The sequence below is a fragment of the Thermobia domestica genome, chromosome 5 (genome assembly GCF_964235325.1).
Source record: "Thermobia domestica chromosome 5, izTheDome1.hap1.1, whole genome shotgun sequence".
Lineage (NCBI taxonomy): Eukaryota > Metazoa > Arthropoda > Insecta > Zygentoma > Lepismatidae > Thermobia > Thermobia domestica.
Genome location: NC_137458.1, coordinates 279,059,213 through 279,077,028, shown reverse-complemented (window position 1 = coordinate 279,077,028; position 17,816 = coordinate 279,059,213). Strand labels below are relative to the sequence as shown.

Here is a 17,816-nt window from a genome sequence, read left to right as displayed (position 1 = left end):
ATGTACAGTGGGGTTTACATACGTATTTACGAACATAATTATGCAAGGAATACTATTATAGCTTTCCCTCATCGCACCAAAACATTCTCACTGTAAGTACAGTGTTACCAAGAAACACAAAGAAAAAAATCGCAGACAGCGAAGCCCTACAATTCTGTTGGATCGAATTGCGTGATATTAACTCTATCAACTATCCTTTCTGTGAATGGCTACTTTGAAACAAGCCCACGCCCACAAATTTTAAATCTGGCGGCAATGGGAAAAATGTTATATGTAAGACTTTGAAACTGTAAAAACGACCTCGCCCATTCGAACCAAGGACCTATTAACACACTGAACCACTCCACCCAGTCTGATTTATTACAAAAGAATTACCAATTTCGTTTTTGTTTTGTTTGTGATGCCACTTGTATTTCAGCAATACCTTGTAAAAACTACAGAAGAAAATAACCATTTTACATATACCGTGAGTTTACCAATTTCTAATAATAATAATAATAATTTTCAACAAATGTTACATTTCTTAAACACACATTCAGTACGCTCATTGTTTTCTCAAACTTTTAGATATCTTATTAAATCCCGAAATCCCGAAAAAAAAATCCTTTCGGAATCCGTTGCAAATGAGATATGAACTATTAAGCCAATATTAACAAGTAATATTATATTCGGCTCTACATTCTCCTTCATAACGCATTTTCAGAATTTTACTTCATTCTGGTTTTAATATTTATAACTTCCAGAAGCAATAAATCTACCTCGCAAACAGAGTACGAAGTTATCTTTGACAAGCATTCACGCGGTCTGCTTATCAATATTTATTTAGTCTGTTGCGTTTACTAGATCATGATGGATGCATCAGCGAAAGGTCAACAATACTAACATCCAATCCATTTGATAGATCATAACACGGCAGTGCATACATAATCAGCTTTCAAATAAATAAATAAATAAATAAATAAATAAATAAATAAATAAATAATATTCTACAATATTATTAAGAGTTTAACGAAGAAAGTATTTGAAAATGAGACGTATAAAATTGATAGATCACATTTAGCTTAACAAAATGATATGGGTTAATATAAATCAAGCATACTTTGAGAAAACAGACAAAAACGAACTTTTGTAAATGTAAAAATTGATGCTATGTGATAAATCACGCCACACGTTAAGGTTAGTGTAAAGGGACAAGTTTTTCCGATAGATGTCACTACAGTCTTCGTATCTCTCCCATGTATTTTTTACCTTTCACGAAAATTTACAAGTACTTTTATAAATTTCAACCTAGAGATTTCAAATTTTTAAAGGAACTTCATAACCTATTAAAGAGAACAATCCGTGTCGATTTTTCATTTAGAATTTTCTTCATTGTTGAAACAGTTTCATTGTTAAAGGTTTGGATATCCATTTCAACAATCAAGTCATTTCAACAATGAAGAAAATTCTAAATAAAATATCGGCACGGATTATTGCCTTCGATAGATTATGAAGTTCCTTTTCTTAAAATTTTGAAGTCTCTAGGTTGAAATTTGCAAGAGAAATCGTGAATTTTCGTGAAAGATAAAAAATACATAGGAGAGGTACAAAGACTGTAGTGCCATCTAGCGGAAAAACTTGTCCCTTTAAACCAACCTTAAGATGATACTGGTATTTAAATGCATCCCCATTAAGCTCTGCATTATGATACTAGCAATAAAACAATACATAATAGTAAGGTTAATGAGATATAACCCAAAATTATGATTGAATTTTAAATTTTGTATACTAAGGTTATTGAGATATAGCCCAAAATTAAGACTGAATCTTAAATTTAGTCTAGTAAGGTTAATGAGATGTAGCACCAAATTATGATTGAATCTTAAATTTTGTCTGGTAAGGTATGAGATATAGCCCAAAATTATGATTGAATCTTAAAAAAAAAAAAAAAACTTTTGTTTTATCTAACTATAATACTGTCCAAAGATAAGACATAATAATGAATAGATCAGTGATCGAAGTGAGACGGTATGCGGTGCTATGCCATACTGCCTCTGGTTTTTCAGTGATAGGCATACCGTCTCTAGTTTTACAATGATTAAAACATACCGTCACTGGAAAGTAAATGCTAAATACCTTTGATAAATCCATTTTATACACAGTAATTGACGAATAGCTTTGCACGTAAAAGATTTTATTTCTTATGTAGAAATAATTTCTAAGTTGATAACACGACATTTTTGTTGCCTTTTTCCTACCTTTTGTTTTTAAAATGAGATGACTGCAAAGAAGTTCACCTAGTTTATATTTTGATGTGCCATATTGAATTGTTTCTTTGCCGTGCATGTGTGTATCTTCTTGCCTTAATACATATAAATGCCGTATTTTGAGCATCGGCGGGTTTACGGGTTGTCTGCTGTGGAAGCGGACCTTCCGGGTTTTTGGAATGCCCCACATCAGCCAGATTATGACTACCCACCTAATTGTCAGTACGTCCACGTTTGGCACGGATAATAACGGCGACGCGTCTTGGCATGGAGCAATGATCCTTGGTAGGTCGCTGGAGAGAGTTGGCACCACATATGCACACAGAGGCCACCTAATACCCGTAAATTTCGGGAAGGGGGCGATGCGCTCTGACGTCACGTTCAATCACCTCCCAGATGTTCGATTGGGGTTAGATCCGGCGAGTTGGGCGGCCAGCACATCACTTGGAACTCGCCTCTGTGTTTCTCGAACCACTCCATCACACTCCTGGACTTGGAGATGGTGTATTATCTTGTCGAAAAATGCCACTACCATTGGGAAACGGTCGTTATGAAGGAGTGTACGTAGTCTGCGATACGCCTCGGCCGTCATGGTGCCTTGCTCGAGCTCCACTAGACACATGGTTGCTCACGTGAATGTTCCTCAGACCATAATTAAGCTGCCGGCAGCTTGTCTTCGTCCCGCAGTACAGGTGTCAAGAAGCTGTTCCCTTGGAACACAATGGATTCACACCCTCCTATCGTCATGATGAAGAAGGTATCGGGATTAGATCCAGTGGCGACGGTCATGTGTTCATTTTAGTCATAGTTGCCGATGTTATGGTGTTAACATTCGCATATGGATGGGTCGTCGACTGCGGAGGCCTATCGTTAGGAGTGTTCGGTGCACTGTGTGTTCACACATATTTGTACATTGCCCAGCATTAGTCTGATGTTAGTTCCGCCACAGTTCACTGCCTGTCCTGTTTCACCAGTCTGCTTAGCCTACGGCTCGAAATAATAATAAAAATTATAGACAGATTTTCGAGACATTCGAGTCGAGTCGAGATTTTTACGAGCAGTCTCAACTCATGTCTCGAATTTTACAAAGTGCGTCTCAATTCGAATTCGAATCGCGATTCGAGACATGCCTCGACTCGTGCGCATCCCTAACCGTGTTGTGCACTACTGGATGTATATCTGGGTGCCGTCTGTATAAGTCTTCTGCAATGTCTTTGGAACTACGTTCTCCTGATATTAGGATGAATTCTATCTTCTATTCCTTTGTTTGAGTCGTCTTAAATCACTTGCAACAATAAGAGATTTTCTGTCAGTAACGATGAGACTTCGAAATTTCGAATTTGTATGTAAGATGTCCAGACCTCGAATTCCATCAAGTTAAAGGACATTTAGTATTTAGGCTTTTCATTTGAAATAATTACATGTGTGCTTCAGTGTTTCTTAATGCCTGACATAGAATGGAAGAAAAAAGGTCGTGGTACTTCCTTAAGATGCCTGCAAGAAGTGCTCGAATTTCGTGCTAAACTTCTGTTTCAGGAGAGTTCTATCTGAAAGATGCAAAAGGAGAAACGAAAAATATTGTTCACAGTAACCCGTGGGTTGTTTGCTTGCTTAAGACATAACTGAATTTTAAGTGTACTGCAGAATTAAAACTTTACTTACTAGTATTTTCTTGTAATATATAGTTATGTGAAGCTTTTTTTTTTTTTTTTTAACCATCTTCCATTTCCCAAAAATAAAATTTCTTGTCTTTATTCCTTATAGGAATTTAATGTGGGAGATTTTTTTTTTTTTTTTTTTTTTGTATTTAAACGCCAAAAATTTCTTGTGTTTAGTTATTTAATGGGAAATATGAGCAATTTTTAAGATGAAGAAATTTACTATATGCAATTACTATAAAATCACATCTTACAGTAACAGAACTTCTAAAATTAAATAATTTAATGTTTGTTTGACACAAGAATCAAACATCTAAGTGCAGTAGTTTAAATTCCACAGTAACTTTTGTTCAAGGAATTGCTGAAAACTGTGATTGTGACATGTATCACTTCTACATTTTGTAATCGCTGCTACATATACATGAAATATATGTGATGTTCAAAATAGGGATGCAAGGGCTCAAAAAAATAATAAAATTTCTTCCGTGGCTTGTTTGAACATTTCAACTTTAGTGAAGAAATTACACAGTGCACTCTACCTTCCTTCGCAGTAACACGGAAAGAAAAATAACTGCACTCTGAAAGGAATGAAATCATGGAAAGTTCGACAATCAAGGATAATTATAATGTCACCTCATGGGAAACAAGGGGACAAATCGGTTTTCTATATCTTTCAGTTTGACGTCCCGTGATTATACCCTTTAGCCTAAGGGAGATGTATGATTAGCATCAGAGATAGGCACTTTTACCACAGGCAATACAAAAGTTTTTAAAAATTCGGCTTTATATGGTTAAAAGAGCCTCTCCTCCCCAAAAATCAGTCTTTCTTACATCTCTAGTTCTCAGAGTAAACAAACACGTTCAAATTTGAAGAACTTTTGAGATGCTGGGTATCATTTAAAATATATATATATATATCGGTTACCCAAATTGGAACAGTTTCACAAGAAGGACATGAATCACTCGATGTATGTAAAATCCTCTGCCTAATTTCCTTCGCTATTTTCCCTTTCAGACAAAGAGTTTAATAACCACACAACGAATTCCAATTTTATTCGTCTATATATATTAAATGTTAGCGTCATATATAGTATGCAAATCAAGTTACTTACCAAACTGTTTTCGTAAATGTTCGGTTAGGAATGAGGAAGTTAATTGATAGTTTTGTATGACAGTTAACTGACAATATGAGATATTAAGTAACTACGTTTCATAACATTATACCGCTACAAAACAGCAAGAAACCAAATAATGAAAAATAAAGGTTCCCTTATTTCTCATTAGCAAAGAATAGTCGTTATTTAAAGGTTTGCGTTATAATAATTAGTCATTTATTAGTTAATACACTTACAGAATCACTTTGAAAAACATTTCTCCCTGAAGTTTCAATTAAAAAAAAAAAAAATACATTTTTTCCGCAAGAGTATCAATGTCGATATGTACTAAGTACAGTTGTACATGTACGTTTTACACACATTCTGATTCTTATTGACGCTTAACGATTGATATAATTGTTAGAGGTGTGCACCTGCAGAACAGAAACAACACAATTAGTCATGCACGGAAGCACAAGAAACAGTTTTAAATAAAATCATTTAACTACAATTAACAGTATAACAAGGCTTTTTTATTTCTGCTCTTACCAGAGACACGAATAATTAAATCGGCATTAATATTGCCTGCTATTTAAACACGGAAACTTTTAGTACTAGTAAGTAATTTGCTGAAGGGAGTGAAGTTTATTTGTGTACATCAGCAAATGTCTGTCAATGTCATATCAAACTTACGAGGAAACACCCAGAGAACTTTTGAAATCATTTATCCGCGAATAACAATGTAAGATTAATGTTAGAAATTAAACTTACTGCATTACATGACTATAAGAAGTTAGATCTCTGGGCGCCGCCCAGAATACCTAGGTTCGAAAAGCGACGAAAAATCTAAAAGTATTGGCGCATTTTGTGTGTGTGTGCGCGTATAATAAATTTTTATACGAGATCAAAATATGAAGCTATAAGGTATCTTTTCTGGGAACGACCTCAAGTAACTTCCGATTTCTTCCACTGCACGGCATTGTTATCAGTTGCTAAAGATGGCCGGAATGCTTAGATGTCCACGCCATATGAGCAACGAAATATTATTGGTTTTCTGTGTTGCAAAGCACACACAGCCATTGATACACAGGGAAATAGATCCGGTGTATGCATATAAGCGTTTAGCAGTGTAAGGAATGCACTAATACTGCAAGGAGTTAAGACTGACAAGAAAATGTCCACAAACTATAATAAATTAATGGTGAAGATTTGAACCTTGGATCATCCAAGTAGGAGTACCTTACACTAACCATTCATCTAACGCATCATGACGTAAGCTTGATAATTTTTAAAGTTAGTATATATGTTCGAATCCAAGTTACACACACGCGCGCATTTCTACTGCTTTTAACTTGTTCTTTTGAAAAGTCTAAGATGTTTACGACGATTTGTTTCATTTTCCCTTAGAGTTTCGCAAAAGATGATCCATGTCTGAGTATTTAACACTACTTTATCAGACGGTTTTATCTATTATATAAAAGAGAACGCACAAATCCTTTGTTAGCTCATCACGCTAATACGGCTGAACCAATTTCTTTCATTTTTGGGGGGTTATTAGGATTTGGACCCTAGATGGTTTTTATCATATCACTTTAATTTTTAATTACCAGTGTCTTGAGATAATTGACCATTCAAGTGTCCATAACGTACAAATCCTTTGTTAGTTCATCATAGGTATAAAAATAAACGTATTTATATGCAACCCGCATGACCGTGTCACTCGGCGGGTTAACATAAATGACAGGCGCTATAATGTTAACATTTACTGCAATTTGAAAGCGAAAAAGTAAAAATTATCTAAGTAACAAAGTTTATTGCGTTCCGGGGTGACCGCAGCGAAGCGGGGTGAACGCTGCTAGTCAAATATAACAATACAATAGTAACAAAATTTTACTGCCTTAAGTGTTCTTGAACAAGGGAAAATTCATTATGCACCCCGTAATTAACCTACACGAGGGCTACGCCCAATATTAACGGTGCACGCACCGAGCTAACTTTTGGAATAAGGTAGGTGCAGGTAAATATGCCATGTTAAGGGTGTTGAATTTTTTTATAGCCTTGATTTTCTTGAAACACAAAGAACAAGACATATGCGTTGCAGAGAAGCCTTTCCCGCGTATAGAAAAAATGTGGCAATGATGCGACTCACTTCTATTTTGTACCCACGGTAAAAGATAAAAGTGTTACAAATGGCGTATTTACCAACACGTGCAGGTAATTGCGCCAAGCCTAGGATACTATGATTGGTATGATTGGTTACTTTGGCAGGTATTGTTGTACACCCCCACGTCAGAAAATCCTGGATCCAACCCTCTATACGTATATATCTCCCGGAGGTCCGTGGACAACAGACTGGGAAACCTGGTCTATGTTAAACTGAAGCCTTCGATCTACACTATCCACTTTTATTTTCTCTTAACCACAGAGTACCCAAACGAAATATGTATTATAGATATTGTGAAGTAAGGTGACTGTTCCTCCGAGGCGCGTGCGATGTGAAATGTGACCACCTTATTTATTTCCCTCCATCTCTAGTCAGTATCACCATACACATTTTGGTCAGGATTGATTGATTGATTGATCGCGGTGCAAGTGTAATATGTGCACATTCAATTTACATTATTTACAAAATAATGGAGCCACGGTTCCCTACAGCCGGTCGCACATTAACCAGAAGCAAGACAGCCAAATCGAGGCAGAGTGAGGCATAGAGAATGCGGAGAGACAACCCTGAAAGCATGAACCGTGTGCCCCAACGTTGGAGAGATCTTTTGTCTAGTATATGTTAACGCGAATATGCCGCACAATGTTTTGTTGTATTGCTCACTTCGACTCGGCTGTCTTATCCTCTAGTAATGTGCGGCCGGTCTAACGCTCGTTTCTGTGCTCGTGGGTTTTCTCGGGGTTCTCCTGTTTCCTCCCACTCTCTTCATTCCACCATTTTATTCATTTCTTATAATCACCGTTTCCTTTAGCCTAACCGGCATAACTGTGCTACGTGCAACTTAAAGATTTCATTTCATTTTTTTCTAACGCTCGCTTCGGTCCAGAGTTTTCATTATAAACCTTCAAGTTTTCATCAAGTTGTTGATTTCTTGCGTTGAACCTCCATCAGTAGTGTCATCTGGTACTGTAATTCACAGTGTCACTTTCCTATGGATCCCTCCTCCCCTTACCTACCAGGCCACAAAAAGAAAAGCTTATTTACATGGCAGGAGTCAAAGTGTTAACTATCGATAGTGTACTGATTGCAATGAATAAATATGTGTCGATCCCTGAGAAGCTTAAGTGCCTAACGACGTATATTTACAACGCTAACTTTTAAGATTCTAAATAAAATTTCATGTTTGTAGTAACATTGCTTTATTACTTTAACCACTTACTTTCAACCTTTCCCTGTCTTTTTTAAAATCAAATGAATTTCAAATATACAAAGAATATCTTACTCTTTTTGAAGATTTATTTTCTAATGTGTCAGGTCTACTATTTGTGATTTTCCCTTTTTACAATACCCCACTCCCCATATATTCAGTGGACACCTCTGATAAAATATTATTATTATTATTTGTTATTTGCCTTTTGGAAAATATGTAATAATCTGTAAAGGCAAGAAATAGGGAACTTCATTTCATTTTGAAATGTATTCAGTATATAGCCTATATACTGTTCAACAAAAACTTCTCTACTTTTAGGAAACTGCTTGTTAAGGTAGGGAGAAAGATCGAGAAACTTCTACTACAGAATGCTATTCTTGAACGGAAAAACAGTAATAAAAAAAAAAAAAAACTGTCAAATATAGCCAGGACCAGAGGACATTTGATACATAAGGCCCGGTCTCCTAGTGTTAGAGAGTTGTGAATTCTTAACAATCAAATATTTCAAAAGAATAATTCTTAGTGAATCTAAACAGAAAGGTGTAGAGGACTTACTAACAACTGACTTGATAACCTAAATGAGTAGGAAGTCAGTAAGCAATTTAGATAGTGACCGTGTTAAGAAAATAAAAACAGGTCATATCTATATATATAAAAGAGAACGTACAAATCCTTTGTCCGCTCATCACGCTAATACGGCTGAACCAATTTCTTTTATTTTTGGGGGGTTATTAGGATTTGGACCCTAGATGGTTTTTATCATATCACTTTAATTTTTAATTACCAGTGTCTTGAGATAATTGACCATTCAAGTGTCCATAACGTACAAATCCTTTGTTAGTTCATCATAGGTATAAAAATAAACGTATTTATATGCAACCCGCATGACCGTGTCACTCGGCGGGTTAACATAAATGACAGGCGTTATAATGGTTTTTATCATATCACTTGAAAGCGAAAAAGTAAAAATTATCTAAGTAACAAAGTTTATTGCGTTCGGGGGTGACCGCAGCGAAGCGGGGCGGGTTAACATAAATGACAGGCGATATAATGTTAACATTTAGTGCAATCTTCTATGGTTTTTATCATATCACTTGAAAGCGAAAAAGTAAAAATTATCTAAGTAACAAAGTTTATTGCGTTCCGGGGTGACCGCAGCGAAGCGGGGTGAACGCTGCTAGTACTGATTATTTCTATTATCATTATTACAAACCTCGAGTATGCCTGATACAAGTGAATGACATACATTAAGACACAGACTTTTGCCACACAAACTAAAGTACATTAAGTAGTAACTTACGTCAATATTTGTGTAACTTTTTGGAAAAAAAAATGCTTGTTACATTAAAATGTTTACAAGATTAAAATGTTTAAATTTTGCTTGTGTAAATACTAATGCTCTTTGATTCAAAACAAACTCCTTCAATGGTTTCAAGTTAATCACGAGAATGAATCATTTACAAGCAATAATAATAATAATTAATGCAAAAGACAAATAATAACACTCAAATTTATTTTCATTGTAATCATTACGTGTTTCAGCGCTTTGGTGAATTCATCATAGGATGACACAGTGATCCAGATATACACACGATTCGATTTTTTTTTTTAATGTCCAAAATTCAGTCAATGAAAAGTACGAGAAAATCTAGTTTTGGTATGACAAGTCTAACCCAATGGTTCCCAACCTTTACTTGACAAACGGCACGATTTGCTGAACGCTCATAACATTGTGACACATAGTACGTCTGATTCTTATTAATCATAAATGATAATAGTGAAGGCCCATAGATTTCTATAATTTAGTGACTATGTACCTGTAGTATACTCAAGGTGACCAGAATTTTCACTTGCGAAAACGAGACGCATACGAATCGGCTACGGGGAGGGGGGGGGATATCTGACTTGTAGATTGCATTTTGGGACTCAGCAGTTTTCTCAATTTACAAAATACACAAGTAAGAGTGATAACACACCGTTTCTAACTTTACGTGTACCACACAACAAATAATGGTTCCCGATTGCAAGTTCTACCCAACAATTCTTTTAACTAGTTGAACACACAGAATTCCCACTTGAACCACGAATACTCAATTCCCATTTGAAAATTCAGAAGTTCTAGACACGGCTCAACCTTGGCAACGCGTGTTGGTACGGAAGAGAGTAGAATTTCCATTTACGATTTATATTTTGAATAATAATTACGGGACACCTAGGTGGTTTTTACTTAGAAACGGGACATTTAGGCGTCCCGTTCGAGAATCACAAAAAAAACGGGACAACGGTTAGAGAAAAGGGACTGTCCTGGCTAAAACGGGACGTCTGGTCACCTTGAGTATACTGACTGTGAGCATGGTTGCTGACACTGGATGCGCTGACAAGTGCAGTTTCTTAAATTTGATTTTTAACTTATTAAATCCTTCATGATTTTTTAATTCTGAAATTTCGCGACACATCTTGCGCAGCACACCGGTTCGGAACCAGTGATCTAACTTACCAAAAGTACTTCGGGCGATGAGGAAGTCACATCCCTTATTTCTTAATTTATTTCCAATGTTAAGCATATTTAAATCTATAAGATGACGTAGCTTTCCTGGAAATTAGGTTTTAACTACAAAGCATTTTAATAAGATATTCTCATTCCTACGCAATGCTGTAGAAATTCGCCCAACATTTCGCAGAAATGAAATTAGGAACAGGCTATGAAGTCAGTTTCCTATGCAACAATAAGTGATAGTAGACACTGAATGATTTCTTTACCTTATTCAATATTTTGGTAGAATTTTAATTCTATTAAAACATTAAAAAGTTCAAATATCGCTGCCATTCGTTTTCTATTACTCTGATTGCATGCAAAGTGGTATTTATGTAATTCAGCAGCTTACATGCCTTGGCAGAAAATAGAGAAACACTTCGTTTAGGAGAAGTAGTAATAATAAGGAAATTACGTCGCTTTGCATTTATTAAGAACTTCGGTGCCTTAGGCTGAGTAATTTGTATAAAAAGTAGAGGCGTATCATTACTGTTTTTTGCGTACTGATCGCAGTTCGTAATATTTTTGTTCATGGACCATCAATAATTACTTTAACTTGCGAAATATTTGTGGAGATCCACGAGTCACGAAACAAACACATTAACGAATATAGGGAGCACCACATGAATATATATATATAAACGACCACTGTTCTTAATATACAGAGTCAGCACAATTACTGGTCGACCTCATACGATGAAATTTTCATTAGTATCATACGATAGGGTCTACTGTCATATCATTTGGAAGATGAATATTTATATGAATTTAAAATGCATTTCATGCGACCTACGTGTTTCTTCAACAATAGATGGGTAAAACACGTACTTCAGCCAGTGTTTTAGGCATAGTCTGTTTTCAGTGTAATCCAAACATATCCGTATACGCTTTGCACGTAAAGTATGTGAATGGTCAGGTTTTGCGCTGATTCACTTTGTAACATTATAGTAAACAAATGTTTGCGTAAATTTAGTAATAAGATCAAATTTTCTGAAATTTTAAGTCTATTACCAAAATATTACGTTGATCTCACAATAAACCTTTAGGCTACATCAAGGGTCTTCAAAACCCGTTAGTGTGGGCCACAACGATTGCAATAACGCCAAAATCTTTTTCACGAAGCTTTGCACTCTTTGTAAACAATCCAGTCTGCAACGGCTTAAAAATGAAGTGGCAGGGCTTGTGATAGCAGGACCAGGAGCTATTTTCTCTCTCCTGAATTTTTGAACTAGTATAGGGCCTATAAACGTAGACACGCATCAGTAGGAAGCAGGTAAGAATCATACGTTAAATTTATCCTGTCATTGTAAGTTACAGCTAATCGTGACCGGCCATAATCTCGTCTGTAATCAGAGTTCATGTAATCGCTCAACAGCTACAGTTTGCCACAACTAAATTTTATAATATCTATTCCTAACGTTTCTGCTAACTGCGAACAAACATAAAATTTTGGAATCAGAGCTACCCTTTTTGTGCTTTGCTGGCTTAGTGGCATATTAGTAGATCTATAGTTGGATGGATGGTAGTCTCTTTCAGCAGCGAGGCTCTATGAGAAATGGACCTACAGCGTAACGTAGGATTTGATCTACATGAATCAAACCCGTATCTCATAGTCCGAAGACACTTAAGCTCCCATATACAACAAGAAAGCTCATTAGCAAATCTAAAACATGTGTGCTTGTACTCATTGTTCCTATTTAGACCATTGAGCTTCTAGATGAAGTGACGACGCTAGTTTTAATTTCTTAGGGGAACAAGCAGGAGGAAGGCAGCTATTTTTTGGGAGGGCAGCTATTTTTTTGTAAGTAGGAAATAGTATTATTATTATTATTATTATTATTATTATTATTATTATTATTATTATATTATTAGATCTTCATTACAACACGTCTGGGGAGCAGTTAGGAGAGGGGGCGGACGATCTCGGGGAGCACCAGCCCTCTTGGCCCCTCTAGCGTCTTAACTGACTTCGGAACAAGCTATTGTTCATTTTTTAAGAACTTGAAAACTATTGACTATTGACATCATTCTAGTGAGGCAAAAGCTATACTGTGGCATTTTGAACTATTTGTTTAAATCAAGTTCTCCTGTGTCACGGCAAAGAATTTTGTGTTCCGCTACACATCCGTTGAAGGCCCGTGGAGTAAATCCACATAGAAGTTGACGTAAATTTATTGACAGAGAATTCGGTTCAAAGCAGCTGTGAAGCTACTACTATAGCATGAATGAACCAACGAATGGGGGATATTTTCTATGCCATTGATCTGACCCTGCTAGTTAAAAAGATAAAAGTGAAGATCTATTTCGAGAAGAAAGTGTTACTTCACAAATGTCCGGACAAAACAAACAAGTCACGTTATATCCATCACACACACGCACACACATTAAAGAAAGAAGTCAGTATTCTAATATCTTCATGTGGAAGATATAGATAAGAAAAGAAACGGGTTATATCTGTACGACTGTGTGGCTTAAGCAACAACACAATGACTGAAACAACATGATAGAATGTGTTGTGAAGTCGAGTTCGTGTCGGTTTTTGATAAAGCAGACATCCAGTTCATTCACACAGTATCTTATTCTTGAGTAACCGTGTGAAACTAACGTCAGCCCTTTTGTTCATATGGAAAGAAGGAATCACAGCAAGGTCAATGTCGACGTAACGTTTCGGAAATTATCAGAGCCATGTTTTACCACACTTATGTTTAAGTTCATGTATTCTCACAATAAAAAATGTAAAACATTGAATACTAAAGCTCTGAGTTAAGTTTGCTTGCTCTGTTTCTTCAATCCATATCCATACAGTATTCTAAAGCACAATAATAAATTTACGAATAATGTTCATGCTTCACACTGCATAAACATTACCAGGGAACGAAAAAGCTCATTCTGCTGTTTTAAAAAATAAATTCAAAATGAAAATGACGGTGCTCATTAAAGCACGTATAATTCTCATACAAGAAAATTAATTGTTCTAATAATGCTTTTTATACGACTTCTTAATTGATTTTAAAGATCAGCATGTGAACCTTTACACCTTTTTTTATTTAAAAGTGAATTTTCATGTTTCTACATTCTTCTATATTAATCGCTATGTAAATATTTAAGCATACGCGTAACTTACGAAGCAGTGGGAGGACATGTGCCTTTCCTTTACATGTATATTGTACCATGCGTATTTAATAAAAATATGTTTTTGTCATTGAATTTAAAACGTACATTAGGGAATGACAAAAACGTATAGGCCTATTAGCGATTTGTATGTTATAGAATTGAATGCTTGAAGTATTTTGTTACCTCAATAGCAACTGCTACTTACTGCAATTATAGAAAAATTAGTCTGTTAACTGTGTTTAATTACTCTGGGTATTAACTATATCTATATGCTGATTACTCTCTCACTTCAAATAATACTGGGGGTGGTGTTTTGAGACCCTGACTACTTACGGTTTTTTAAAAAAACTCTTTTTATTAAACACGCACGCTACCGGTACACATGATTTTTCCTGAAATCTCTTCCGCAGAACTCTCACACAAATTGAAATTAAATTTTGTCTATGGTTGTAGTTGCTAATTTGTTTGTTAGGTGTGTTTTGTGAATGGTATGAAATGGTGGAATGAAGAAAGTGGGAGGAAACAGGAGAACCCCGAGGAAAACCACGCACATGGTGTTTGTCCACCACAAAGTTCACTTAGCGCGAGCTGGGATCGAACCAGACCCCATTATATATATATATATATATATATATATATATATATATATATATATATATATATATATATATATATATATATATATATATATATATATATATATATATATATAGAGAGAGAGAGAGAGAGAGAGAGAGAGAGAGAGAGAGAAAATCGGTTGTTAAAATGTTAGAATACCACTGTGTGTAGTCCATAGTTCAATGTTTTGTATTATTGACAACTGAAAATAACACCAAGGGGAAAGGTTAAGTTTTCAAGCGAGGGGATATTAGTCACTGAACGTTTACTAATTATGTGACATTGAGAAAGAAACGTTCTGCCTTAAAGGAAAGACAATGATATACTGTTTTTTTTTTTTTTTTTTTGTTATAAAAATAGCTCACTTCGGTAATAAATTATGATCAGAAGTGTATCGCATTTTGCGATGCAATATTTCGTTTGCCTTGCATTTCTATGATCTTGTATCGCAAACTACAATGCGATATGCTTAAAAAAAACTCTGACAACTAAGTGTATCAACGCTACGCTATAGTCTGAAAGAGACGTCTAAATGAAAATGAGATGTTTTCATATTATTATTATTATAAAAAAACGCAGCGTAAACTTTTGAAAGAAGATATAAAAGATTTTCACATGAGCAATATCCTGTCTTTTCACATAAGCGAAGTTATTGACATTTGAAAAGAACGCAAAGTGCTCTCGTGGGTTATTGTGTATAAGGTGCGGCCAACAAAAGGACCAGCCCACATGCTTTCTTCACCTCTTGGAACTGAGTAAGAAAGCCACGAGGTGCTTGAGGAAAATTCTTTTTAACAACTTATCATTACGAATAGAATGTTGATATGCAAATAAGACTTCTTTCCTCCCACAGAGAACAGATGACTATGACCTGATGACCAGACAAGCCTATAGAGAAAAATACCATCAAAAGTTGTAAAATACTTAAAATGAAATTCTGATACCATTAATTTTAATATTTTATCAGAATAATGTCGCAGTCTACATAGCTTTCTGTCTGTATATTCGTAATTTTCTGCTGAAAAGACTTCTATACCATTGAATGCGCACATTCAACTGGGTGATGTGTAGTCACTGCACGTGTTCCCATCGCATTGTTTTTGGCATTTATGATCATGAACCTGCTATCTAATTTAAGAATATATCCAGCTATCTTACGATGCCGGATGAAAATCATCGTCAACAGAATTTGAAATCATATACACTCTAACCATTCCTATATATCTGAGCACTTAGCATCAATAATAATAAATAAAACAGTATTCCACAATAATATACTGTATCCGAAAAATTTCCGTATCTTTAGCTTATTATTACTATTGGATACGGGTATGAAAGCGTTTCATACTTTCAGTTCTACTAACATCAAGAAAGATGGGTAATTTTGGAACCCAAGCATCTTTTCAGAAACAAACAATATATATATGATCCCATCTTCACTAAACAGATTTTTAGTTGTTTAATAGGCTATGTACGTGAAATATTTTCCTGTGCAGACATTTGATTTGAAGCACTTGCCTATTAAAGCTGGGATTTGGACTTGGTGTGCAAACCTGTTAAACGTTACACTGAGGTTAAAATGTTAAGTAAATACAATGCAAACTTATAATAAAAATGTCTTAAATTAATGAAAGACTATTTTTTTCGGCCACAAAGAAACTCTTTTTTTTCTTAATATACTAAAGACAGGGTTGATAGGTTTAAAACAAAATGTCTAAAACAAGTGTTTAAAACATGTTTAAAACGAGGGCTGTTGTTTTATTCAGTTTGTTTTAAACGTTTTAAACAAATTGTTTTAAACGTGTTTTCTTTCGATGCTGGTTGGACATGTTTAAAACAACTAAAATATCAGATTGAAGAAGCTAATTTAATTTTCTAACAAACAACCCATCCTCCGCAGGATTTGTGCATGGAGTAAATTACAAGCAGAGTTATATTCTTATTAACTGGATCCAATTAGGTAAGAATAGAAGTCAGTGGAGAGCTTTTGTGAACGCGGCACTGAACCTCCGGGTTCCATAGGTCATAGAGTTAGTTAGTTAGTTATATTCTTATTATAACAGCAATTACTGGACGAAATTCTGCACAGCAATGTGCGTATAACTAAACCAACAGAAATTCAAGTGAAGTATTTGAACATTTCTTAATTTCTAATAATAATGGAGGTTAAACACACTATACACTATTCTAAGATTCAAAATTCACAAATTCAAAACTTGGGTATTTTTTGGTCACTATCATTTCCATAATAAACAGTTCTCACATCATAAGTTAGAAGAAATACTCTGACAAATACAATACAACTCATAGAAAAGAGCAGTGACTAGCCTACAAGGAGCAAATGACATTTTAACTAAACAGTTTTCAAGATACATCTCTATCTGCAACATGGGTAGCTAATAATGATTAGTGTCTACGGCATAACAACACAATTAACTCTAGACACCCGCCAGGGATTTTAACAAAACGGTAGACTTTCATGTTCGGGGCTCTGGTGACCCCCCTAATTATCACAGTCATGAGTTATACACCATTGGAAAGCTTATAGACCACAAATTCCAACGAGGTAACATTCGTGAAATTCCCGCCGTATTCGTAGAAAAAGAACAGACATAAAAAGTCATTAAAAATATAAAAATATTGACTTTGCGGGGCCCTGGCAATCCTTGAAGTCTCCCTACGCTGACAAAATGATGCTAATGTTTGGCCACATACTTGTGACAATAATATAAGAAATGGTAGCCATTGCTGTCATTGCGTAATGAATTCGTTTTATGTAGGAAATATTTTTAAAAAATATACGCAGAAAAACATTCATTGAATTAGACATTCTCTTCTCTCCCCCATTATAGTATCACGTCCATATGCAAATCATTTTTTGCTGCACACATCATGTCTAGGAACAAGAATTATGCTTCTAGACCACTTCAGTGAAATATATCTTGCGTTATATGGGACCGTCCCGAAAATAAATGTAAATTAACCAAATTTGACCCCCTCTTCCTCTATAAACAACAAGTACACATACAGGTTACTATCATGTAGGGGACTACTTCATTGCTTCACATACCAATTTTTAGGGATGTACCACAAAGTGGGGAGAAATACCCTCCAAAACCTGATGAAAAATTTAAAAAAAACTTCATCCTCGCTCTCTCGCCCGTACATACGTACCCCCT

General features: G+C 35.3%; 1 protein-coding gene across 3 annotated transcripts in view; it reads right to left on the bottom strand.

Annotated features, from left to right (window-relative positions):
- Positions 1-17,816, bottom strand: part of app (Palmitoyltransferase app) — a 307,459-nt gene that overhangs the window by 99,237 nt on the left and 190,406 nt on the right. The window lies entirely within an intron of this gene.